This window comes from Oryctolagus cuniculus, chromosome 3, assembly GCF_964237555.1.
Source record: "Oryctolagus cuniculus chromosome 3, mOryCun1.1, whole genome shotgun sequence".
NCBI lineage: Eukaryota > Metazoa > Chordata > Mammalia > Lagomorpha > Leporidae > Oryctolagus > Oryctolagus cuniculus.
The window spans coordinates 175,086,920-175,114,356 of NC_091434.1; the positions used below are offsets into that span (position 1 = coordinate 175,086,920).

A 27,437-nucleotide genomic window follows, 5' to 3' on the forward strand; every position below is an offset into this window, starting at 1 on the left:
GATTAAATTTTCTCCAGTCACATTTTTGAGTGCGCTGTTTCCTGTCAGATCCTAATGATTGAATTGATAGGAAATATATTCATAATGCAGGACAAAAAGGTAATGAGATTAGAAGAGGAGCATGGAGACCACTAGAGGACTGTATTCTAGAAAGAAAAAAGGAGAGGGGAGAATTTGATAGGATAAATGTATGATTAATAGCTTGGAAAAGTCTGAGAATAAGATCAAGTCACAGAATGAAGAAAAAAGGCAACAGTTCCAGGAAACAACAAGAAGAAATGATATAAGAGAGGCACAAATCAAATAAAAAGAAAACCAAAGTGTAGCCCGATGCATCTGAATACTTGAGGAAACTGCCAAGCGGCCAGGTGCCCCTCAAGCAGCCGCTGTTACTGCAGCTGGCGAGCTGCCTGGCTTGCTGTACTTCTGGAGATTCAGCCCAGAGCAGACAGGGAGCCCAAGGGAATGTGGGCACAGCAGCCTGCCCAAGTCCAGGTTCGCAGTGTTCCCTTTGCCCCTGCGTGTCTTGGGGACAAGAGAAGCAGGCTCAGGTGGAAGCCGCACACACAACAGGCTGGTGCACAGCGCAGGAGCCCAGAGCGTGGCGGCTTTTGCTTGGGAGGAACCATCGGAGCTGCCCTATCTCAGGAGAGGGAAGTGTGTGTGTGTGTGTGTGGGTGGGTGGGGGGATCAGCTTCATTACCCTGGGATTTCCCTGGGGAGAGACGTCTCTAAATCAAACGGGGGCACTCACTGCTTTCTTTTCTTTTCTTTTCTTTTCTTTTCTTTTCTTTTCTTTTCTTTTCTTTTCTTTTCTTTTCTTTTCTTTTCTTTTCTTTTCTTTCTCAGGCAGAGTGGACAGTGAGAGAGAGAGAGAGACAGAGAGAAAGGTCTTCCTTTTCCTTTGGTTCACCCTCCAATGGCCGCCGCGGCCGGTGTACCGCGCTGATCCGAAGGCAGCAGCCAGGTGCTTCTCCTGGTCTCCCATGGGGTGCAGGGCCCAAGCACTTGGGCCATCCTCCACTGCACTCCCTGGCCACAGCAGAGGGCTGGCCTGGAAGAGGGGCAACCGGGACAGAATCTGGTGCCCCGACCGGGACTAGAACCTGGTGTGCCGGCGCTGCAAGGCAGAGGATTAGCCTAGTGAGCCGCGGTGCCAGCCAGTCACTGCTTTCTTGAACACATCTGCCCTCTGCCCTGGATGGAGACATGGCCTTTCGATTCTAATGCTGTCTGGTAGGTGAATATTCTTCAAAGCTGTTGGTGTCCTTGGCCCAGATGTTTCTGGTGCAAAAGTACCAGGCTAGAATCCCACCGTATACCAAAGGAGAATGCACTGGGACTTGAAGTGGGTGTCACCTCCTTGGCATGGTGTGGAAGGAAGCGTGGTCACGGCTGACTTGATTTTGCAGTGGTAACACTTCCACAGCTGTGCTAGGCGGCATTTACTGGTCTTCCGTTTTGGAGTCAACCTAGAGGTTCATCATGAAAGTCTCAACAAGGTTGGCGCTGTCATGGCTCAGTAGGCTAATCCTCCACCTTTGGCGCCGGTACACTGGGTTCTAGTCCCGGTCGGGGCGCCGGATTCTGTCCCGGTTGCTCCTTCCAGTCCAGCTCTCTGCTGTGGCCCGGGAAGGCAGTGGAGGATGGCCCAGATGCTTGGGCCCTGCTCCCGCATGGGACTAGAACCGGCGCTCATATGGGATGCCAGCACCACAGGTGGAGGCTTAGCCCCCTATGCCCTGCACTGGTCCCCATAAGTGATTTTCATGTGGTACCTTCACAGCAACAAAAGTGTTCAGTAGGCACGAGTACTAATTCCATTTTACAGATGGGGAAACTGAGACGCAGTACATTCCCCAAGGTCACAAGGATGCAGAAATGCTGATATTCAAAATTTCACAGTGAAGGACTGGCAAGAACAAGCTGCGAGGCAGAGTGTCCACTGGGGCAGGTGGACTGTGGAGCAGAGACTGCAGGCACAGGAGGCGAGTCACGGACAGTGGCTGCCTAAAGTGGGTGGGAAGATGGCTCAGAGGAAAGGGAGGGTGTCCCAGGGTGGGGACTGTGGAATGTCGTGAGAGGAGGATGGGTAAGCCTTTAAACTTTCACCTGAAGCTGCTCTCCTGATCCCTGACTCCCAGGTGGGTTAGAAGGTGCTGGATAAATAGGCTAGAGATCGAAAAAGATACACAGGCTTGTAAGAGCACTTCGAAAAGTCTGTGTCGGCCGGCGCCGCGGCTCACTAGGCTAATCCTCTGCCTGTGGCGCCAGCACCCTGGTTCTAGTCCGGTTGGGGTGCCGGATTCTGTCCTGGTTGCCCCTCTTCCAGGCCAGCTCTCTGCTGTGGCCAGGGAGTGCAGTGGAGGATGGCCCAGGTCCTTGGGCCCTGCACCTGCATGGGAGACCAGGAGGAAGCACCTGGCTCCTGGCTTCAGAACAGCGCAACGTGCTGGCCGTAGCGGCCACTTTGGGGGTGAACCAACGGAAAAAGGAAGACCTTTCTCTCTCTCTCTCTATCTCTCTCACTGTATAACTCTGCCTGTCCAAAAAAAAAAAAAAAAAAAAAAAGTCTGTGTCAATTAGAATTAAATAATCAGTTTAATCAGTTTATTTGGGTGCAAGAATTTTTGAAGTTCATGCATTTGTGTTTATAGACACACACATACAGCATAAAGAGATGGAATTTGCTTTTTGAGAGGCAAAGAAACAGCGAGCAAGAGAGAGATCCCATTCCTTGGTTCACTCCCCAAATGCACAAAATGGCTGGGATTGGGCTAGGCTGAACGTGGCGTCTGGGAACTCAGACTGGGTCCACCACACGGCAGAAATCCAGTTACTTGAGCCGTCACTTGCTGCCTCCCCAGGGTCTACATCAGCAGAAAGCTGGCGTCAAGAGCCAGAGCAGGAACCTGAACACGAGTACTCCTACATGGAACAGGGTGTCTCAGCCAGCCTCCCAACCCCTGCCCTGAGATTGCGTTTCTTGAAATCAGTGGCAGCCACATTTTCCACCCAGGCAGTGTTAGATCTGTATTACTCTTTCTTTGTTGGCCTTTCTGGTTTTATTCCTGTCTTTCACTCCTCAATCTTAGGCTTATCTGATTTGTTTGTATTTACATGATATGCCAACTATGTTTCCATTTCTACTCTGAGTTTTTTTTTTTTTCTTTGACAGGCAGAGTGGACAGTGAGAGAGAGAGACAGAGAGAAAGGTCTTCCTTTTGCCGTTGGTTCATCCTCCAATGGCTGCCGCGGCCGGCGCATCACGCTGATCCGAAGGCAGGAGCCAGGTGCTTCTCCCGGTCTCCCATGGGGTGCAGGGCCCAAGCACCTGGGCCATCCTCCACTGCCCTCCCGGGCCATAGCAGAGAGCTGGCCTGGAAGAGGGGCAACCAGGACAGAATCCAGCGCCCCGACTGGGACTAGAACCAGGTGTGCCAGTGCCGCAGGCGGAGGATTAGCCTATTGAGCCACGGCGCGGGCACTACTCTGAGTTCTTTGTTTCTCCATTTTTTAAATGTTGATTACATTGAAATCACAATCACCTATGTGAGAAAGGGGACCAGAAGAAACACTCATCTCACATGATTTTTCTCTTTTTGAAAAGGGGACGTGAAAATTTGTTCACTGCATTGTTACTTACCTGTTAGTGACACCAATTGCTTATCAACATTTTCCCAAATTAATAAGCTGTGCAGGCTCTTGCCATGAATTCAGAGAAGAATTCTGAATACTGGCTCAGATAAACCGGGCAACATGGTAAGTTTTTAAGCTTTTTATTTAATGAGAGAAATGCGTAGGACAGTGAGGGCCGTATCTAAGAGAAAAGGGAAATCTAGATTCATACCGAGCAGAGAGCAGGCCAGGAGCCAGCCACGTGGAGGAGCACGCAGGCCAGAAAGTGTGGAGTGGGTGGCCTGAGGGTCACATGCCTGAAGGTGCCGGGCAGCACAGGGATCAAGGGCAGGGAGGAAAAAGAAGGTCCGGGCCCACTGTGCTCCAGGCCTTTAATCCACTTCCAATGGGGAGTGGCTAATTAGTCTGACTGGCAGGTAGGCATACAGGTGTGGTCAGGTAGGGGTAGGAGATGGCACAGGGGCAGGGTGAAGGCACGGTTTTCCAGCTCACAAATTAATCAATTTCATCCTAAATGCCTGCCTGTATCACTAGGAACATCTTTGCCAGAAAGAAAAACAATCCCATGACCAAGATATTTTTAGAACTCTCTCCTGAACTGAAACTGAATTCTGTAGCCATAGTCCACTTGAGGGTACTTGAAAAAGTTTGTGGGAAAATGGATTTGAATGGTAAGTTTATTTCCATACCCCAAACTTTGAAATCCATGCGTAGCTTTTTCACCACACGCAATTTCCACAGGCTTTTTGAGGCTCCTTCATATAGCGTTTGTCTTTGTAGCGTTGCTGTGAATTTGTACCCCATGGAAGGGCACAGACTGGCCCTGTGTCCGGGACAAAAAACACCCTGCAGGCTAGTTGCTCGGTGCTGCTTTGTCGGCATCAAGGACCCAACACCGAAAAAGGAAGGCGTCTCAAGTCGCCGGGAGACCCCATGGTGATTCTGCAGCTGCCGCTCTTTCTGATGCTCAGTGAGATGCCGAGCGAGGAGGGTTCCGTGAGCCCTTTCTGGGGCGTCTGTCTCAGAGCAGCGCTTCGAAAGGGGTTAATCCATTACTGGCTCTGTTCCAAAGCCCACACTGAATGCTGCAGCCGATCAATAGGCCCGAAACACTCAAACCTACGACGAAAGGGAAGGAGACAGAAGGTGCCTTAATGGAGCAAGGCCGGATGTGTTCAAAAGGCACCAAGTGTTCTGGGCGTGAGGCTTCAAAGGGGACGCTCCCTCCCCCACCTCCCCAGGCCCTTGGCCTTGGCTCCAGCCTGTTAGAACTGCTCAGACCAACAGGTGCGTGCCTGTTGGGGTACCTAAAGCTTCGCCCCGCAGCAGGGGAAGGGGATCTGAATTTCAATGAGGGTGGATTGGGTTTGGTGCTTTTGAAGTAATAGCTTCAGACGTATGGAAATGAATCCCACCCCTGAGTTGCTGCCTGGAAAGGCTGGGAGCCGGCCAGTGCCAAGTACTTAGGAGGAGAAATGTTGTCGAAGCCTTGTGCAAGCTAACACGTGATGGCCAATTTCTATACAAATGGGACACACCACAAAGGGCCGTGGAGCCCAAAAGGAAAAACCAGGGGACTTGAAAAGCTCTTCCAGAAACAACGAGAGCTTTATAAACTGAAATGTCTGCTTTGCTTTGCAATCTGTCTTGATTCACTGAGGATCAGCTACAAAGAATACATTGGTTTCCATGGCATTTTGGTGCCTTGTTTTATGTTGCTTCTTTTAATCAATTAGGTTGGACTTTATTTATAGCTTCTAATTTCATTTGAATTTGAATGGAAGACTTGTTTTTGGATATTTTCATAATGGAAGTATATTAAAAAGAAATGAGTTTTTATGCATTGGAATTGTTAAGTGGGTATTAACTAATTCAAGATAGAGACAAAGAGAAGTGGTTAAGTTGCTGCCTGGGACGCCTGTATCTCCTTTTGGAGTCCCAGGGCTTGAGTATAGCTCATCTGTGTTGTAGCTTCCTGATAATGCACACCCTGGGAGGCAGCAGGGGTCCCTGCCACCCATGTGGGAGACCTGGATCGAGTTCTGGGTTTTTGGCTTTAGCTTGGCGCAGCCCTGACTTCAGTAGGCATTGTGGGAGTGAACCAGCAGATGGAAGATCGATCTCTCTCTCTCTCTCTGTCTTTCAAATAATAATGACAGTGATAATAATACTAAAGATGGATTTTAAAGGAGAATTTATAAATAATGTTTTAATTCTTGACAATGTTATAAATTAAAGTTTTCTTTTTCTGTGGAGGATCTGTAGAGGAAATATGGCTGCAAGCAGAGACAAAGAAAGAAAAGTGGTCCCCTCCTTCCAACACAGACCTTGGAAAGTGGCTACTGGCAATGAACTAGTGAAGCAGCTGCCCACTGTTATCTTGTCTAGGAGCAAAGAAGTCCTAAGTTCTGCTTCTGTAAACGGCAGTCATAAACCTGCCCAGTAAATCTGCCCCTGGTAACTCTTCTACAAACATACTGGGCACACCGACCATTGGAAGTGTGGTCCTAAGTCATGGAGGTGCAATTTAGACCCACCAATGCTGTAACAGCTAAGGTATGATGCGGATGAACCTGTAAATATTGTAAGAAAATTGGGATTGTTGCTCAGGTCTCAGGAAATGATTCCAGCTGAGTCCGCTTGTGTGATCCTCCACTGTCTCTGGTGCCTGTTTTAATGGATGAGTTTTCCCACCCCAGGTTTCTGTAACAGGTCCCTTTTAATTTCTCTAAATTTCTTCCCTACCACTGAGATAAAGAAGTGGTCCTGTCTTGGTCACCATCAGTCATCCTGATCGTATGGTGTCAAGGGAAATACAGGCTCTATGTACAATTCTAGAGACATCTGTTGGTATTTCTGCAATATTGCCACTGAAAAAGGCTTAATTTTTTTTTTTTTTTTGATTTATTTTGAAAGAGTTACACATACAGAGAGAGAGAGAGAGAGAGAGAGGGAGGGAGAGGGAGAAGAGAGAAAGGAAGGGAGGGAGGGAGGGAGAGAGATTTTCCATCCACTGATTCAGTCCCAGATGGTTGCAATGTTCAGGGCTGGGCCAGGCCAAAGCCAGCAGCCAGCAGCCAGCAGCCAGGAGCTTCATCTGGATCTCCTACATGCAGGGCAGGGATCCAAGTACAAGGTTAGAAGAGTGAGAAAAAGAGAAGGCAGACCATGAACTCGTAGCCAAAGCAGTTTTATTCAGAGGTGAAACCTGAGAGAGCCTGGTAGGGAGCTCTATTGTATATAGTTAAGGCAGCTGAGTGTGTGTTGGGGGGGGCGCCGCAGGTTGCCCCTGGGTTGTTGCTTCTACACAGCCAGTTGGGACCATTAGGTCAACTGCTCAGGGTGCCACTCTCAAATTCCTCACATCCAATTGCTTTAAGTGTAGCCAATCACGCGTACTTTTAGCCATTTTGAATCTAAGACTGCAGCTTCCTGGAGCTTCTCCCTTCCAGCCTCCAGCGATGATCAACACGCCCATTTCGATGTTTCTGTCAGTCCATGGTGCCAGCTGCTTCTGCCCCAGGTAAGCAGAGCTCAGCTGTGACTCTGGATCCTCTGGGTCTCCTGATTTTGGGGTGGGGCTTCCCCTGAGACTTTAGTTCTCCCATAGGTCCTAGGTTTTCAGTTTGGTCAGCTTTTCTCTTGTTGAAAGGGTTGGAGCGACAGCTTCTAGGCTTTTAAATGTTGGAAGTCAGAAGTTTCTCTTTTTTCAGAAAGAAATCCCACCATACAGACTTTTGTTTCTGGAAATGTGACAAGAATACACATGAATAAATGACTTCTATCTGCAGAACCCCCCCCCCCCCCAAAAAAAAAAAAAAAACTACACAAGGCTCAATAAACACACTTTCAAAGGGATAGCTGAACCTTGGGAAAATATTCTGGGCTATAAATGAAGAGAAAGCTGGGGTGCAGAACAGCAAGTCTGAGCTCATGCTGGACTCCACCAGGGATGACAACTGTCAGTGCTGGAAACCCGGAGCTCCGAGTGGGAGTGGACATGTGCGCCACAGGAGTCGCAGTCTTGGTTCTGAGCCAGGGAAGGAGTTGGAAGAAAGACCTGTGCTCACCCTCAGTCAAACGGTGAACTAGGAAACAAAGAATCTATGTGCTGGCAAGGGAGACAATCGGCAAGCTGTTTGCCTGGGTCTTAGATTTGGGTTGGGGAATAAAGATGGGGGAAGAAAATTATCCGTGGACTTAGTAAGCACGGGTGTAACTTCACACACTTTTGGGGTTGTAATTTAAGCTTCAAGGTCTTGGAAACCCTGGGTAGGTTGGTCTCAGGGGATTTTCAGAAAGAGCAAAATCAAATTCTCGCTGGAGGAATGCACCTGTTTTCCAGGCTCCTTCATATTCCTATAGATTTCTATATATGAGGCCATGGTACCAAATTACAAAACACAGAAGCAGGCCATCATTAGCCAGAGTCAAGATCGTCAGTACTTGTCTCCCCTCCCCACTCCCATGCCTGCAGCATTATCCTGTCCTCATCTTATTTAGTTTCTCACTATCATTTGACACAGTCAGCTGCTCTTTTTCCCGCAAACTCTCTTTTCTTTTGGCTTTGCTGGAACTGCAGACTCTAGATTCTCTCTTAGTGTCCATACACTGCCTATCCTTTCTCTCCCAGGCCTGCAGACATAGGACCATTGCAGATGACCCTCTTCTCTTCTGGAGCCACCACTACACCCCAGATTTAGCCAAATGGACAGTACTACTCTCCACATCAGTGGTTTCATATATAATCATAATGTAGCAGAAAAACGCCACAACCAGAGACAAAGGAGGAAAGTAGACCCCCGAAAACCTTGAAAAGTGGCTGCTCCTAGTGACACAGCTATGCGTGGGTACCTTGTCTAGGGAGGGGAGATGTCCTAAGTTCTGCTTCTGTAACTCCAGTCATAAACCTTCCCCTGGTACCTCTTTTACAAGCATACCCGATGCACCAACCATTGGAAGTGTGTTCCTAAGTCACGTAGGCCGCAATTCAAACCCACCAGTGCTGTTACAGCTAAGGTATGACACTGATGAACTATAAACACTGTAAGAAACTTGGGATTGTAGCTCAGTTCTCAGGAAATGATTCCAGCTGAGCCTGTTGGTGTTAATAAACTGCTCTGGATCCCCCACTGTCTCTGGTGCGTGTTTCAACGAAGGGAGTTTCCCACCCCAGGTTTCTGAAATAATAGCACTGTATTATATATAATTCTCTCTCTCTCTCTCTTTTTTTTTTTGACAGGCAGAGTGGACAGTGAGAGAGAGAGAGAAAGGTCTTCCTTTGCCGCTGGTTCACCCTCCAATGGCTGCCGTGGCCGGTGTGCTGCGGCCGGCGCACCGCGCTGATCCGATGGCAGGAGCCAGGTGCTTCTCCTGGTCTCCCATGGGGTGCAGGGCTCAAGCACTTGGACCATCCTCCACTGCACTCCCTGGCCACAGCAGAGAGCTGGCCTGGAAGAGGGGCAACCGGGACAGAATCTGGCGCCCCGACTGGGACTAGAACCCGGTGTGCCGGCACCGCAAGGCGGAGGATTAGCCTAGTGAGCCATGGCACCGGCCATAATTCTCTTTCTAGGACTCCCAAATCTTATCTCCAGCCTGTGTTCCCAGTTTGTATGACTGCCGACCTGCATGGCTACAGGCATCTCAAACAGAATATGTCTCCATTGGAGCCTCTGTGGTTTGGGTCTGGTCTGAGTGGCCCCCAGAGATGTGCAGGCTTGGTTCCCAGGGTGCTGGTACTGAGAAAAGGTGTGGGTCACTTGGAAGTGGGGCCTAGTGGGACGTCTCTAGGTCAGTCGGGGGTGCGGCTTTCAAAGGGATTATGGTGTTTCGCCTGGGACCTTGGTTTTGCTTTGCAAAATAACTTTAAATATCATCTTGTGCATAAAGTTTTGTTTTCATTTTTGATTCTGACTTCTGAATAGATAGCTAGAAGAATCAGGCTATTCCTAATTTTCTGGGCCCAGGGTCAAAGTACAAACGTGTCTGAATGTTTACAAATTATAAATGAAGCAAACAAAGAGAGAACTTAGATACAACATGTTCTTGTTCTCTGCCTCGACAAACGTGAGGGCGCTTCCATAAGTTCATGGACAAAACGAAAAGGAAGGTTTAGTGCAAAAAAAGCTGTTTACTTTCATAATGAACTGAAATGCTATGTTCAAATTTAGAGTTTTTACATTTCTTGGAGTTCTAGAAAATACTGGCATGGGGAGAATCCCCCCCAGGTGCTGGCCCCACCCACTTCTGTCCGCCCCCTGTTTGTTTCCTGCTGGGACAGGCTGGTGCGCGTGGGCCTGCACACTAGACACGAGTGTGTGCACACTCCAGCACTCACTCCTGAGCCCCTCTCGGTGGCCTGCTCAGGTCCTGGACGCCGGCTTAGGGCTGTGGAGGCAGCGAGTCTCAGGTCTAGAAGGGTGTGGTGGGGTTTGACCATGGCCCTTAGTCCTCTCGGACGCTCAGCGAGGCGATGCACAGCCTGAACAGGCGAAGTCTTTCCTCTGCAGCGCCCAGCACAGACGGAGAGGAAGTCCTGTCCAAGAGACCTGGAAAAAGTAGGCAGGAAGCGACTCGAGGCGAGCTGGAACCCCTGCACTCCGGCAAGGTGAACCCTACCTCTGTACCTGTTAACTGGATACGCCCACCTTCCCAGGGTGCACCTGCGGCATCCGGGACCAGCGCGCATGCTCAGACTCCGCCCTATTTGCATATCCACGCCCACGCCACCCGCTTCCTTATAAAGGGAGTTGGCAGGTGGGAGAGCGCTGCTGCTGTGTGGACTCCGGACAGGCCGGTTCCGCTCTCGGAGGGACTTCGCAATCGCAGGTGGCGTTCGCCGTGTTTCTTTTCCCCCGAGTTTGCGGGCAGCTCTTTGGCCCGCGCCTGTGCGGTGTTTCTCAGTGCGGGCGGCCCATGCTTGCAGGTGCATGTACGTGCACGTGTCCCTCGCCGGACTTTGTTCGTGATACCAGCCTTCGTTTAGTAGTCTCATGTCTGCGGGAGACGAGAAGCGGGACTCGAACTGATACATGCATTGCCCACGTCGTAAGCACGCGGCCCTGTTCCCGGCTGCTTCCCCGGATTGCGCCAGTGTGTACGCCCTTTTGCTGAGGGGCGCAAGACCAGGCTGAGTGACCTCGGCCAGGCGAGTGTCCTCTCCAAGCCTCGGTTCTCATGGCTGAAGCGAGCTCCTTTCTGGCTCCAGCCTTCCATGGGTCTCCGAAACCAGGCCTTGCATTTTAACCACTCGTGGCCTGCACCTCGTCCGCCTCTCTTGGTCTGTAATAATGATCAGTGCTTTATCCAATGACGTGTTTGTGTTTTCCTCTTGCCTACCAAGGATTCTCTGGGTAGACGCCTCTCAGACAGGAACCAGCCCCCTGAACCATGCAGGTTCTCTGGTAGCTTTCACAGATGAAAGAAAATGGAGGCGGTTCACTTGCAACACAGGCAACTTTGATTCCTGCTTTTAAGTTTTTCCTCTCCTCTAGCCGTCTGCAATAAAATACACCCACGAAACAAGGGAGTCGCACCCTGTCTGGCTGCAGGAGCACTAAATCCTTGGTGTCTGCGCAGTTATCTGAAGGATTTTATTACATTGCGCTGCGAAGAGCTGCTCCTTGCTTCTCCTTTGCCTCACCTCTTCTTGTCATAACGTGAAGAGGAGATTTATCTTCTAGCCTGAGAACATTGCGAGGTGACTTAGAGCTGTAGATGTGGTGCTTTATAAAGAAAGACTTTTAGTTTCCTGAAGATGGCACTGTAATTTTACTTCTATTCATACAGGCACTTCATCAGGCACAGAAAAGATGTGTGCCCCTAGGTTCATGTAAGTGAAAAATGTCCAACAGTGTAACTGTGCACTCGCAGAAGTGTCCACCATGGAGATGTAAAATTTATTGAGTTTAGAAAGGGAACACATGATCAGTTGATGGTTCTCACTTTTAAAGTGCCACTCTTTAAAATTTTCGTAAAGAACATAGCGGTTCATTGTATGATAAAGCAAAGTTAAACAAGAAGTCGGAAAAGAATCTAAGCAGATTCATTATGTTGTATTTTCAGTTCTCTTGTCTACCACCTTAATATCGCTTAAGAAAAGTCTAAAACAAACAAATGGCTGAATCTTATTGCATATTGATTGCAGACGTAGGAACTGAAGAATCAGTTCAACCTGGGTGTCCTTGTATTCTCTGCCTAGTAAAAGTGGGTGTCCCTTCCCCAAGGGACTGCATCCAGAGACTCACAAAGCAACCCAGAGAATTGCTCATCTGTTTTTAGATTCTAGTGGAAGTTAGGATATTCTAGCTGCAGGCTCGGGGATGAGTATTACCCTTGTTCCAGTGGAAACCAGTGTGATCAGGTTTTGAGCAGTTGTGTCCTTTGAAGGTTGTCTTCAGTATTAAGACAGGATGGGCAGGAGCCTGCCAGAACCCAGCCACTCCAGTAGGCCTCAGACCAGTGGAAGAAAGTGCTCTTTTTCTAGTAATTGTCACGCTTCTCTGGGTGATGGAACAACTTGGAAGTTATGGGGTCTGTGGGGGAACGTCACCATGTTAATATATTAAACAAAATTGAATAGATTTTGAGCTTCAATAAGAATATCTTGTCTTACATTTCAGAAGAGAGAACACAGTGGTTAATTTTATGTGTCAGCTTGACTAAGGGATGGCCAAATAGCTGATAAGATATTGTTTAAGGCATGTCTCGGAGGGTGTTTCTGTGAGAGACTGGTAGAGGAATTGGTAAACGGAGAAAGGGAGATCCACTCTGACCAGGGAAGGTGGGCATCGTCCTAGCTGATGAGGGCCTGAAGAGAACCCAAAAGCAGAGGAAGGGCACATGTGCTCTCTGGAGCTGGGCCATCATCTCCTGCTGCCTTCAGACACTGGTGCTCCTGACCTTAGGCGTTTGGCATCTGGAACTTACCCCATTGGCTTCCGTGGCTCCCAGGCCTTCACTGTCAGTTTTCCTGGGACTCCATTGCCAATGGCAAACTGTAGGACTTCTTGGCTTTCCTAATCATGTGAATCTGTTGCTCAAAGAAAAAAAAAACCTCTCTCTCACTCTCACAGTGCATCAATATATATCCCATTGATTCTGTTTCTCTGGAGAACCCATACTAATTAACACACAGTCATTAAGGTAGAGTGACAATGCTGGCCCCATGACTTGCCCATGGTGCCATGTTGTGGCTCGAGTGCTTACAGGTGAGAGCCAGCTGCACCTGGGACCTGGTGATAGATGCTGACTGCGCGCAGTTCCCTTCGTGCATTCCCACAAGCCTCACCTGGGGGCACCTTCATTCCTCAGCGTGAGCTTTGCTGGGGCCAGGACTCCTCATGTATTTTGGAATCCTCCAGCAGGGTAGAAAAATCCCTTCAAATGCAGAAACATTAAAAAAACATAATGCTTGCATTGGGTCACAGTAACACATCTTGCAGTCTGTGAACAGGTAAGATATTACAGTTGGCCTCCTAGATCTAGTGCATCCTTGGGACCTGTTTGTGATTTTCTCAGGACTTTTCCTGAAAAAAAAAAAAATCCTGAAATGATGCTATCAGAGTGAAAGGGGAGGGATAGAGAAGAGTGGCTATTGCTGGCGCCGCGGCTCACTAGGCTAATCCTCCACCTGCGGCGCCAGTATTCTGGGTTCTAGTCCCGGGTGGGGTGCCGCATTCTGTCCCAGTTGCTCCTCTTCCAGGCCAGCTCTCTGCTGTGGCCCTGGAGTGCAGTGGAGGATGGACCAGGTGCTTGGGCCCTGCACCCGCATGGGAGACCTGGAAAAAGCACCTGGTTCCTGGCTTTGGATCGGCGCAGTGCACCAGCCGTAGCGGCCATTTGTGGGGTGGACCAACGGAAGGAAGACTTTTCTGTTAGTCTAACTCTGCCTGTCAAAAAAAAAAAAAAAAAAAAAGGAGTGGCTGAGCCAGAACGAGGGTCAGGATCAGGATCAGGCAAGAAAGGAACCCAGGGCTGTGCTGGCCCTGCACTTGCAGTCCTGAGCACCAGCACTCCCTGGGTTTGCGCCCCATGTCCTAGGTCTTGCTTGCCACATCTTGGCCCCAGCTCCAGCTGTGCCTGGAGTGATACAAGGGTGGGCTGAGGGAAGGAGGTAGCAAAGTCTGCTGAACGTTCATTCCCTTCCCGTGGCCGGGGATCCCTTCCACAGGCCTCCACCAGGCTTTGCCACTACCCCTTGGTCGCAGTAACTCATCTTGCAGTCTGTGAACTCTGGGTGGTGCTCAGCATAGCTCCCACCCCCTCCCCCCATGCCCAGGGCTGAGGAGTTGGCTTAATGGTCCCTCCCTTTACCTTAAACTGCTCCAGGTGGCTGCTCCTCCTTCCCATCAACAGAGCTCAGCATATTCCTAGAACGTGGTTTCAGGGCAGTTGCAGTTGGTTCCAGCCTCTCTAAGGAACCTTTAAATGCGGGGTCCGTAGAAGGTAGCTACAGCCTTCATGCGGGTGACTCCTTGGAAAGGATTTCAAGAAGAATGTGTGAACTGTGGGATTTAAGAGTTGAGCAGCATTGTGATCCCTGTTAAACATAAAAGTGGGAATAAGAGAGGGAAGAGATGTATAATTTGGGGCATGCTCGGGCTGACTTGCCCCAATTGGTAGAGTTGGAAACATACCAGGGGATTCCAATTCAATCCCATCAAGGTGGCATGTGCCAATGCCATCTCACTATTCCAAGTGATCAATTTCAGTTCACAATTGATCATAATGAAAGGACTAAGAGTCAAAGGGAGCACATAAACAAGTCTAGTATCTGCTAACACTAACCGATAGAATAAATAAAGGGGAGAGTGATCCAACATGGGAAGTGAGATACTCAGCAGACTCATAGAATGGCGGATGTCCTAAATAGCACTCTGGCCTCAGAATCAGCCCTAAAGGCACTCGGATCTGGCTGAAAAGCCCATGAGAGTATTTCAGGCATGGAAAGCCAAGGCACTCTGGCAAAAAGATCTCTGTGAGTGAGATCCCAGTGGAAAGAACAGGTCTTCAAAGAGGGAGGTGCCTTTCTCTGAAGGGAGGAGAGAACCTCCACTTTGACTATGACCTTGTCTAAACAAGATAAGAGTTGGAGAACTCAAGGGGCTTCCATAGCCTTGGAAACTCATGACTGGTGCATAGGGAGATTATTGATGCCATAAACAGGAGTGTCAATTTGTAAAGTCAACAACAGGAGTCACTGTGCACTTACTCCTCATGTAGGATCTCTGTCCTTAATGTGCTGTACACTGAGGCTTAATGCTATAACGAGTACTCAAACAGTATATTTCACTTTGTGCTTCTATGGGGGTGCAAACGATTGAAATCTTTACTTAATGTACACTAAACTGATCTTCTGTAAAAAAAAAAAAAAAAAAAAAAAGAAATTATCAATTCCCAACTTGACTCTCACTGGGATTAAACATGACAATAGGTCTGATCTGATTTCATCATGATTTAAAAAAAAAATCATCTATTATTTTTCACTTTATGTTTCTGTGTGGGAACAAACTGTTGAAATCCTTACTTAAGGTATACTAAGCTGATCTTCTGTATATTAAGATAATCGAAAATGAATCTTGATGTGAATGGAAGGGGAGAGGGAGTGGGAAAGGGGAGGGTTGTGGGTGGGAGGGACGGTATGGGGGGGAAAGCCATTGTAACCCATGAGTCGTACTTTGGAAATTTATATTCATTAAATAAAAGATAAAAAAAAAAATATTTACTGAGGTTCTGTAGCCCTGGGTTCCATACAAGTACAGTGGTGGGGGAGGATCCAGGAGCATGGGCAGGGGATATGAAGATAAAGAAGATGCTGTCCACTCCTGCCCTTCAAACCTGGACTGAGAACTCACTGCCACATTTCAATAAAAATACTTCCTGTGATTGGGATATGCTGAGGCTTTAGGTGTTGAAATGTGATCCCCATCCTGAGGTATTCAGAGGGTAGAAACTTAATCCAACTGTGGTGTTCAGAGGGGAGGCCTTTGTAGGGTGATCAGGTTTAGATAAGGTCATCAGAGCCAGAATGAGGGCCAGGATCAGGATCCTGAGAGCTTCCTACAGGGATGGGGAACATCTGGCCAACAACAGGCCCTATAAATTCCAGAAAGTCATTGGGTCTTGTCCTGGCAAGGCAACTGCAGGCAGGACTCAAAATCCATTAAATCTATAGCAGGCTAATTTTTATGTTGATGATTTTGTATGAGCCGTGAATGATGCTATAAATAACCAGGTAGCCCTTGGCAGAAAAAAATTTTCCCACCCATGCTTCCTAAGGAGGGAGAGAGACCAAGACGCATAGACACGCATGTTCCCATCTCTTGCTGTGAGATGCCGTGTGCTGCCTCAGGACGCTGCAGGACAGGCCACCACCAGGTGAAGCCCCTAGACACAATAAAGCTTTTTCCTTGTCAGGTAGCCTGCCTCTGTGATTTCCATGCGGTAATGAAAAACAGACCAATGCAAGCCTTGTTTATTACAGTTTCTGTAAATGCCGTGCCGTCTCTTACTTGTCATCACCAGTGCCTTCCAACCCCATTGGTAAATTTCCAAACACTTCCAACTACTCTTGCACAGAGTGAATTCTGTGTACCCAGTGCTTTGGGGTCTCCCAAAGTCCTGTTTAACAAGTTTAATGTCATTTCTCTAAGCAAATCTGAATCTCACGTCTGAATTATTGAACATCTTGCTGACTGCGCGTTTTCTACAAGCTTCGCTCCCATTGAGCACCCAGGGAGACTTGCTGCCAGCCCACCGGCGCCTGCCATGCTAAGTGAGACAACAGGGCAGTTATTCAAATGATATTAAATATTAACGCCGACATTTTCCAAAGCTGTATCTGTCATAGATCATGGGGGCTGCATCTGTCATCTCGAATCCCTTCAGACTGTGAGCGCCAGCAATGTTCTCTCCTTGCAGAGCCCCATGACTGGGCTGCTTGGCAATTTCTTTGGATGTGTTCAGAAGCCTCAGAGAGAAAGGACAGACCCCTGTTTGCTGATGGCTCTGTGTTTGTTACAGGTTGGAGGAAGCCCTACGGCCAAGGGAAAGGTTGAGTAATTACAGTGTCTGGAATACAAGAGTGCCTGGGGATGTGCCTGGGACTGACAGCTCTGCCTCCCTCAGGTACCAGGCTACATAGCCCCTGTCAGCCATCAGGTTTGGCTTTAGATAGACAAAAACCACAGAAAAATGCAATGCTTTGTTTAGTAGGTAGAGCTGAGAATGGGGCCTTTGTGGGTGATCTCTCTCAGGCACCCTCCTGGGACAGACTACTATGCAGGGTTGTCAGAGCCCTGGAGGCCAATAGTTTTATTTAACCAATTCCTAGTCAAATGTTACATTAGAAGTAGCTGTCATTAATTCCAGCTACATCCCAGATTCTTTTCACTCCTTGTTTCATCTTAGCTTTCACAGTAACCCTGTAAAATAAGTGTGACCTCCATTTCTTAGTTCCAGGAAATGGAGACATGGGGAGTTTAAGTGGCTGTCTGAAGACATGCTATTGAGTTGATAATGAATTTGAAATTCAAAGTGAGTTCTGAGCAGCTTTCTACAATAGCAAGCCACCCTCATTTTAGATCAAACTTGGAATTTTCTTTAAAGATTTATTTATTCATTTGAAAGGCAGAATTACAGAAGAAGGAGAGACACAGAGAGAGGGAGACAGATTTTCCACTCACTGGTTCACTCCCCAAATGGCTGCAACAGCTGGGGCTGGGTCAGCTGAAGCCAAGAGACTATATGTGGGTCTCCCATGTGGGTGGCAGGGGCCCAAATGCTTGGGCCATGTTCTGCTGCCCTCTGAGGCACGTTAGCAGGGAATTGGATGGGAAGTGGAACAGCCGGGACTAGAACCAGTGCTCATATGTGATGCCAGCATAGCAGGTGGTGGCTTAACCTGTGGTGTCCCAAAGCTGGCTCAAACTTGGAAATTTTTTCTAAAGAATTTCCTAGAGAACTACCCAATAACTCTATTAATAAACATGTTGTTTGACTTTTTGAATCAAATGCCATGACTGATTTGATCCTCTAGTCATGATGATCAAAGTGTCTCTAGGACAGACATTTGATCCAACATGTAAGCTGTTGGTTATGAGGCCTGAGTCTCCTATCCGAGGAGCTGGGTGTGAGTCTTGGCACAGGTGAATTCCTGCTAATGCACACCCTGGGAGGCAGTGATGGTGGCTCCATGTTGGAGACCTAGATTGAGTTCTTGGCTTTGACTCTGCTTACCTACCCACTCTCCACTCTGCCCCACCAAAAAACATTTCAGGCATTTGGAGAGTGAACCAGTGGATAGGAGCTGTTTGTCTCCCTGTCTATGTCTCTGTCAAAAAAGTAGAGAATCTCCAGCCACTGTCACATGTTCCCTGGGGGCACAATTACTCCAACTGGAAATGACTGGTTTAGAAGCGCCCCCTGCAAGTTTTGTGGGGGATGCCAGCCGTGACTGACCTTTCCCCCTATCCGTTCTGCTTTCCCTGCCTCTTTCCTGTTCTCCCCCAAGCATGAGCGTAATACGTTCTAGGCACAAAAATCCCCATTTCAGCATCTGCTTCCCAGGAATCCAGCCCGAGATGTTGTTTGTTGCCAGTGGACAGAAAGTCTGCGAAAGAATGAATGACTCTAGGCAGACTACTTCACTCTCTGGGTCTCAGTTTAACCATCTGCAAGAGGAAGGCACTCCCAGCTTTTAATGCTTTGTAATATACAAAGGCAGTACAGGATGGTCACCTGGGGGTGGTCTCACTGTTCGTAGAATCCGCTGCCAGGCAACAGCAGAGGAAAGCCCCGGTGGTGGGTGTATTTGTTGGCTGAATGATGAAGTAGTTTCTAAAGAAGAGGTGAATCCTTTGAGGGCCAGGACTTCGTCTCGTAATAATCTACTCCATGACATGTTCAAGTTGTACCTGTTACTCTTGGAAAAATGCAGGAGTCTGAAGATGGGAACCCGAAGTACTGCGGTTTGTGAAATCAGCGAGGATAGAAGTCTGCTTCCTTGTTCCCAGCAGGAACAAGCGTCAGTTGCATGCAGTTCTGAAATCTCATTATTATAGCAGTTGCTTATTTTTATTTTAAAATTTATTCAGTTGAGAGGTGGAGAGCTTGAGGTAGATAGATCCTTCCTTCTGGGTTACTCTCCAAATGCCCACATAGCTGAGGGGCTAAAGCTGCAAGCCCAGGTCTCCCATCCCATGGTCTGCACTGGCAGTGTGCTGGACTCAGGAGCCAGAGCCAAGTATTGAACCCAGGTGCTCCAAAGTGGGGCTGTGGCATTTTAACCACCAAGACAGGTGCCTGACCCTAGCAAAACCATTACAAAGGATTCCACCTGCCCCCAGTGGGAACTCATGGCTCCACATGTGCAGGAAGTGTGCACTTTGCTGTCTGCAGCTGGGGTTGTGGCAGAGTCAGGGTGCTTTGATTGCTGATTTGCAGCTGACCTTGCTGTGCTCCGGGTCCTGCTCAGTAGTCAGGGTTGGAGTGCCCTGGGCCCCACCCTCGTTTGCAGATGTGTGATTCATCCTGTGACTGGCTCTCCGCTTTCTGGGGCAGCCATAATCAGTTACACGGACTGGGTGGTGCAAGTAGAGAACCTTGCTTTCTCACAGTCTGGAGGCGGAAGTCCAAGGTCAAAGTGTTGACAGAGCTGGTTTCTTCTTTCCTTGGCTTGCAGAAGGCTGTCTTCTCCCCACGTCCTCACATCACAGCCTTCGTTGTGTTGTGTCCGGATCTCCTCTTGTAAAGACATCAGTTGCATTGGGTAAAGTCCGAGTCCTATGACGTCATTTTACCTTAAGTGTCTATTTAAAGGTGCTCTCTCCAAATGCAGTCACATCTGAGGTGCTGGGTTATGACTTCAACGTAGGGGTGATGGTGTGTGCATGGAGACATGACTTAGCCTGTAACACTGTTCTTGCAATTAGCTTTCTTGTGGATTCTATGTAAACACACATGCTCTGCCAGCCAAAACAACTGGTTTCAAAATTCGATTCCACCACAGGCTAAAAGTGTGACCTTGGGAAATGAAGCTTCCATTTCCTTGTCTGAGGGTCAAGGCCGTGGCACAGAGAGTGGAGCAGAGTAACCTGCAGTGAAAGGCTGATTTAGGGCCTCACTTAGAAATGATCATGTGAAGAACTCAGACCCTATTGAGGAACAGTCCCTACTCTTGCCTACTCAGACTGCACCGTTCCCTGCCCTCGTGTCAGTACCAATGCCCTTTCTTCATATTTGCCTGGTGAAACTCTACAGATCCTTCAAGGATCTGTTTGAAAACACCAACAAAACCTTGTCTATGAAATCATTATGGAATATGCTAAAGAAAATCCTGCCTTTGAATTCCAGTACCTCACTATGAGACTGCAAGACACTTATTTAGTTATTTAAAGATTTATTTATTTACCTGAAAGGCAGAGTTACAGAGAGGCAGAGGCAGAGGCAGAGGCAGAGGCAGAGGCAGAGAGAGAGAGAGAGAGAGAGAGAGGTCTTCCATCTGCTGGTTCACTCCCCAAGTGGCTGCAATGGCTAGACCTGGGCTGATCCAAAGCCAGGGGCCAGGAGCTTCTTCCAGGTCTCCCACGTGGGTGCAGGGGCCCAAGGACTTGGGCCATTCTCTACTGCTTTCCTAAGCCATATCAGAGAGCTGGATAGGAAGTGGAGCAGCTGGGAATCGAACCGTCTTCCAAATGGGATGCTGGCACTGTAGGTGGTGGCTTTAACTGTGCTGACCCCCAGACATTTATTTTTAATATGAATAATGGCTTGTCATTGCTTTCAAAGACATTTTGAAAGTCACTTTACAGATATTGATGGATTTAATTCTTCCTATTTGTCAGATAAGAGAAGAGGCCTGAGAGATTGAGTGATTATGCCAGGTCATGTAGCTAATTAAGGGTACCCTGCGATGCCCATTCATTTCTGATTCATTGCCTCATCTTATAACAACAGGCTCTGAGCATTTGGGTGAGTAATCTGGTCCCCTAAGCAGCCCGCTGTGGATGCTGCTCTGTCCCCCTCCTCTATCGGGAATGAAGACAGCTCATCACCGCCCCGGGGCCGCGAGTCCACTCCAGTCTTCCCTCTTTTCACAAGAGTCCTCTTTCATTCAGCTCCAATCGTGAGAAACTGGGTTTTAGGGCCATGGAAGGACACAGGAAAGCTAAGACATATCCCTACAGATCACACAGTTTCTGGGAGGCCGTAAATACCAGGCACCCTGGAGTTGGGCAATACCTTTTTCCAGGAAGCTCTTGCAATGCATGTTCTCACATTTCAGGTTTGAGAGAAGCAGCTGGCAGGTGGCTGCAGTCTTCAAGCCCGTGTCTGGGGAGACAGACAGGAGGCCTTGCTGAGCTTTGAGCCCCTCGGATGTGTTCCCACCATGCTGATCTCTCTGCACTAGAAACGTGGCACTAGAAACGTGGCTGTCACTGAAGCTGCCTGGAGAGAGGGTCTCTGAATGCAGAGTCCCTTCTGTTGGGTGGGGAAGCTGGAAAGAAAAGCTGCGAGCTCTTTCTGTACAACATTCAACATGCTTGGTGGTCCCGGGGAAATGCAAGCATGTTCCTTCACTCGAGAAGGCGTGATTTAACTGTCAGTGCTCTGTGGCTTCTAATGGAAAAGGTTTGTGCAAAAGAAACAGAAAAAGTGGACTTTAAATAAATTCAGAAAAGCATTCTGGAGGCAATTAAACAGGAAGTAACTAAAATGTATAACCATATATATATTCTAGTAAGAGTGCTTCTAAGTTTGTCTCTGTACATAGAACTAAAATAAAACTATGCTGGGTGGTGTACCTAGAGAGTGTTAAGTAGGGATATGGCTCTTGAAAAGATGGTGTAGGTCCGGGTCCAGGTCAGGTTGAATAATCGAGGTGGATGAAGGTCACACTCACAAAGTCCCTGTGCTAACTCCTGTCCTGATAGCAGCTTCATTGCATGTCCTAGGCCTGTCACTTTGCACAAGGAAGCCCCTCCAAGCATTTAGGAAAGACCTCGTTGTTTTCTTGGAAGAGCCCTACCCCGCTCTGATTCCATCCGACTTTGGAGGAAGCCACAAGGAGCCCAGGGACAGAGGGTGTCCCTTCTCCTGCAGAATGTGGTAAAATAAACGTCCTCTGGAGTCTTCCATTTTGAGAGTCGGGGGAGTTCATCTAGTGAATGAGAAGCAAACTTAGCAAATTGCTTGGAGTCCCTCAAGTTCTGCTGGCTGGCTTAGCAGCTGCACGTTACAGTCTCTACCAGGGCGTGGAGTTTGGTTCAGATCACAAGTGGTAAGGCCTTTATTTTTCACTGTCAGTTAATCATCAGAAACATGTTTGTTGTTATCTAGGTGCCAGTTGTTTATCTAACTTACTGGGACAAGTTTCTTACCCAAGAAATTCCGAAATCAATTTGTTTTTCTGCAGTTCTTTTTTAGCATATACACAAAATCATTCTGCTACAAGTTGAGTCGCGTCACAGCACATGTGACTTGACTAGCTGTGTGAACATTGCTTTCAGAAATTGAACCTCTGGGATCGGCATTGTGGCACAGCAGTCAAGCTGCTGCTTGTAACGCCAGCTTCCCAAATGAGTGCTGGTGAGGGTCCTAGCTGCTCCGTTTCTGATCCAGCTCCTTGCTGATGTGCTTGGGAAGGAAGTGGAAGATGGCCCAATCACAAGCACTTGGGCCTCTGTGCCCACGTGGGAGACCAGGATGGAGTTCTAGGTTTCTGGCTTTGACCTGGCCCAACACTGGCTGTTCTGGCCATTTCCAGTGTGAATTAGTCAATCGAATATTGATCTTTCTCTGTCTCTCTCTTTCCCTGTCATTCTGTCTTTCAAATAAATAAGATGAATATTAAAAAAACAAATTAATCTTTATTTTAATTGTTCCAAGTGTTTGAAGAAGCTGTAGTGTTGGATGTCAGGCTCAGTATGGGGTAGCTGAGACTCAGTGCTTTTCCAGGGACCAGTGAGATGCGGTGGCTCTGGGAGAGGTAGGGTGGGTGGTTGCTGGCTGCCCAGAGGGACATTAACTTAAGTCTGATTGAGTCTTGTTTAAGTTCCAAGGGAGATTCAACCTGGTTTGTGGAAGCACAGATTTCTTGGCTTCTGGAGGTCTTGTCCTTTTGGAATAGGACTGCCGCTAGCTGCTTGGGGATAGGGCCTGTCATCTGCAGGGGCAGATCCTGGAAGATAGGCAGGCAGGACTCGGCATCCTAGTCAGGAAGTACAGAACCAGCCCGGATGTGTGGTTGCGTTAGCTGGGCCGGTCTGGGTGGTGCAGGCTGCTCCACATTCACCTGCCTGTTCATGCTCACTGAGAGGCTAGGATTTCCTTAGGAAACATTTCTCAGACTGTTTTCCCGTCTGTACCTGATGAGCTGTCAATTTCCTGATGGCCAGCTTGCTTCCTTGGCAGGCTCAGTTATTTTTTGCCTGGTGCATCATGAAGTGGACTTTCAGGTTGTCCTTGATGGTGAAAGTTGACCCCCAGATCTTGCACACAAAAAGAATCTGCAGGGCTCTGGCAGATGAGGAGTTCTTCCCACACCACGTGCAGCCGTGTTGCTTGGCCTCTTGGTGGGACTGGGCCAGCTGTCACACCTGGGACACAGTTGAGGAACTCACAAATGTGCCAGCAACTTCAACTTAGATGTAAGTGGGCTAGGCTCGGATGAACATTGATGGGAGACTGCTCTGACACTTGGCTTGTAGAGAATGGTCTTGTCTTTGGGTTTGTTTGTTTAAAGATTTATTTTATCCATTTGAAACACACACACACACACACACACACACACACACACACAGATCTTCCATCCTTTGGTTCACTCCCCAAATGGCCACAATGGCCAGGGTGGGCAGACCCAGCCAGGAGCCAGGATTTTTCTGAGTCTTCCACATGGGTGAAGGGGCCCAAGGACTTGGGCCATCCTCCACTGCTTTCCCAAGTGCATTAGCAGGGAGCTGGATTGGAAGTCAAACAGTCAGGTCTCAAAATGGCACCCATATGGGATGTTGGTGTTGTGGGCGGTGGCTTACCCCATTATACCACAGTGCTGGCCCTTTTTCTTTGGGTTTGACATCCACCTTGGAGAAGTCCGGTGGCTTCCCTCTCCCTTTGTTGGATGGGTCTAGCACCATGTGGAGAAAGGACTCTCAAAGAGCTTAGATTGAGGGCCCAGGGTCACAAAGCACTTTGGAGCGCCTGGGTCCCATCTGGCTTTAAAGCAAAGGGTGTCAGTCCTGGGGATAGAGAGCTGGTGGTGGAAGGGATGCTGGCATGAGGTGGCTTGCCTTATTTCTAGGTATCCAGAGACAGATCTTCGCTTCCAGCTTTCTGGCTGAGCAAAGCCACAGTCCTGGAAACCTACCAGGACACGTGGCTTCCTAAGGTTTCCAGGGTATGCATACTGACGAAGCCAGAGTGCAGGGTGTGGGAGCCCATGTGCTCGCCTGGCTGCCAGTCTGCTCGGTGAGCTGGATGTGCTGGAGCTGCCGCTGCTGCAGACACAGGACCTGCTCCAGTGCCCTTGGGGTGCTATTGGTGCCAGGCTCCACCATCCCCTTGGCTCTGCTGCCTGGTTCGCTGCCACCTTCGTGCCTCGGCGTGTCACACTATGGTGTTGGACATTGTGTTTTTGTCCCAGTTGGCAGGGCAGGCAGTCTGCCTTAAAGTATACTGCAGCCTTCTCCTTCATTCTCCCTGTGGCTGTTCTCATGGATGGGGTGTCTAGTGGCTCAGGTCAGGAGAACTCTGAAAGCCCTGGCCCCTCGCTATTGTTCATGATAAAGACAGGTGGATTTCCAATGCAATTTTCCTTATGTCCCAAGAACTCAGATGCTGAAGAACTACGCACAGCACTTCTCACAGGCGAGCGTATCCTCTGGACAAGCTGCTTTATCATCACTTTGTCCCCATTTGCTTCAGCTCCATTGCCTGTTTGGTTCATGGGAGGGCCCTACTCCCACTCAGCTGGTGCCGCTGGGGCCGCATCTCCTCACCTTGGTCCACTTCTGAGTCAGTGTGGGGGAAGGGTAAGGGAGTAGGGGTGCATCCCATGCTGTGCCTTGACTTGGTGCAGGCATCTGTGCTCCAGGACAGCTGAACGTATTTGCTGTCTCCACCGCGTATCCCTAGAGCTGGGAAGTTTACCCTTCCGGCCAGAGCGTGTATGTCCCAGTAATTATTATTATCAATAATGCATTGTGATTTGTCATGAGCCCTGACAGCTGATTGGCCTGCGTCTAAGACCTTGGGGATTTTTTTAAATACGTTCACTCACTCTGCCAGTCTCTCTGGTTTCCTACATGTGCTTGTTTCTGCCTCAGGGCTTTTCCCTTTGCTCTTCCCTGATCAGACGACTCCTTCTTGCTCCAAGAGAGCTTTCATGGCCGCCCTACCTAAGACAGCACCCCTTCTTCCTTTTCTCTTGATCTCTTTACATTGCTTTATTTTTCTTCATGACTCTCCATGTCTGACATGCTATACCTTCATGTGTTTATTGTCTTTTTCTCTTATAGAATGTAAGGTCTGTAAAGCCAAGAACATTGCCTCGTTCACTGTCTTGTGCCCGGGGCCTGGAGTACAGCCTCACATGTGGCCCTGGTTCAGTGTATACCCAGTGAAAGTTTTTATTTGCTTAGATTTAAGTTGAAATGTGTACCGTCCATGCCCCATGTAGCCTCCCAACTTGTCAAGAGAAGTGTTGCCTTCTCCCCATCAGGTGGGCTGTTCACTGTCTCCCCAGTGCTAAAAGTACTGGCATACACTCGGGATTTTCAACGGTATTGTACAATGGAGTGGTATTGATGGTGACTTCGGCCAAATCACAATTTTCCCTGTAAACTGTCCTGGGAACAGTTATGGCTAAGTGGTTACCTGGAGTGGGCTCTGGGTATAGGAAGGTCTGTTGTCACTTGGGGAGGGAGTTGTCAACCTGGAGGCAGAACTGCAGAAGGCAGCCATGTTCTCTCACCATGGCTCTCTCCTGCCCATCTGTCTAGTCTTCCTGTGCCCATGCACCTGGTCCAGAGTGGGAAGGCCATGCTCTGCAGGTTTTGTCCTGCCTTGCCCTCTGAAGCTCGGTTCCCTGCACCCCCCCCCCCCCCATCTTTATTGTCTTCTGGCTGCCTGACCTCTTGCCATGTGGCAATCCTTTTTCCTTTATGGAACTTGAGGCTTCTGTTCCTTGAATTGTTTGTTCCCGGGCGTGAGTTCTTTGGGAAGGAGCAGCTTTAGTAAAATCTGCACACTAAGATGATCACAAACCCTGCTTTCTCAGCCTCATGGGAGCATTTGCACTCTCAGGTCTAAGTCAGTTTCAGAGGTTTTGAGAGGTGCCCCTCTCCCCACCATGTTGCAGCCTTCAAAGTTAGTGAACACGGATCAGTGACCAAAACCCATACCTCTCCTATCTGTGAGATTAGCTGCCGAGACAGAGTAGGGGCAGAGGATGCTGGTTGCTGGAGAGGAAGTGAAAGGGGGCCACTGTTGCAAAGGACTGCACTGAATGCCTTTGAACGTGGCACAGAATGTATTGATCCAATGAAATAATGGGAAAATATTTCATCTGCTACCTCTCTGACTTGATAGCCTGCTAACATTTTATAAACCCAAATCAAGTAGTTAAAATGCCACGCTTTGCTACTCTTGACACTGTCATTGTATTTTGATCTTTCACATTAAGAAACTGTGTTTCTTATATTGTGTCTTGATATTTTTTGAGATACACACACATGTACACACACACACAGTATACAGATGGAGTAGATGGAGGAAGAACTCCCATCTGCTGGTTCACTCCCCCAGATGCCTACCATGCCACTCTTGCACTCGGGAGCACGACCAGAGCTGGGAGCCAAGGACATACTCTGGGCTTGTGGGTGGCAGGAACCTGACTACTTAAGACATCACCACTACCTCCCAGGGTCTGCCTGGTGCTGCATTGTGGGACAGGGGCATCTTAGGAGCTAGACCAAATGCCCACCCCTTATATTGTATCTGAAACCTGATGTAGTTGCTGGTTTTTGATGTTGTTGGACATAAAAATGGATTTAGAACTTTATTGGTAAAAACCGATGAACAAGCTGCACACCACAGTTAATAGTCATGCCTCTGTCAGTTTCCTGGTTCCTACCATGTGCTAGAGTTATGTAAAGAATCCTTGAGTGAAGGGTATGTGAGAACTCCTTGCACTATTTTTACAATTTCATATGAGTTTCACACAATTTCAAAATAAAACTGTATTTTACAAAGTGAGTTTATGCAAATTAGTAAAATAGTCCTGTCCACTTTATGGAACTGGAGTGCTATAGAAGCAAACATTGAGAATCCAGCCCAGGCCCTGAGGTTTTCTAATAATCCTCAAGTGTTGTTTTCTTTTTACCGATTTTCTGCCAAATCATATGTTGTCAGCTACCTCCTGAAGAGAACATAAAGGCTATGATACCTCGCTGGCACAGGGGAGGAACTGCTGTGGCAGGGTCGCGGGACATGTGCTATGTGTGAGGAGGGGGCTGTACAGGAAATCTAATTAGCATGCTTTTGAGACTTAATTCACCTTTTATGGTGATACAGAATCTTGCAATATAGAATCTTGCAATCACATATACATAATACACGCATGCATATGCACACATACAAACACACAGATGCACATGCATCCACCTATATAACACACATGCATACACGTACACACAGATACAAACATGTACACACATGCACACACACATACACAACCTTTCTCCCAAAGCCTGCTATTCCTCAAGAGCGCTGTCAACACCTCCCCAGTCTTGCGGGAG

General features: G+C 48.4%; 1 long non-coding RNA gene and 1 pseudogene across 1 annotated transcript; one reads left to right on the forward strand and one right to left on the reverse strand.

Annotated features, from left to right (window-relative positions):
* The first annotated feature begins 2,578 nt into the window (after positions 1 to 2,578).
* On the forward strand, positions 2,579 to 10,162 carry LOC138849078 (uncharacterized). Its single transcript, XR_011387486.1, has 3 exons — positions 2,579 to 3,762; positions 7,092 to 7,162; positions 8,882 to 10,162. It is a non-coding gene; the product is annotated as an uncharacterized lncRNA (long non-coding RNA).
* Positions 10,163 to 23,057: 12,895 nt separating this feature from the next.
* LOC127491826 (sal-like protein 4) lies at positions 23,058 to 24,197 on the reverse strand (annotated as a pseudogene).
* Between the last annotated feature and the right edge of the window lie 3,240 nt (positions 24,198 to 27,437).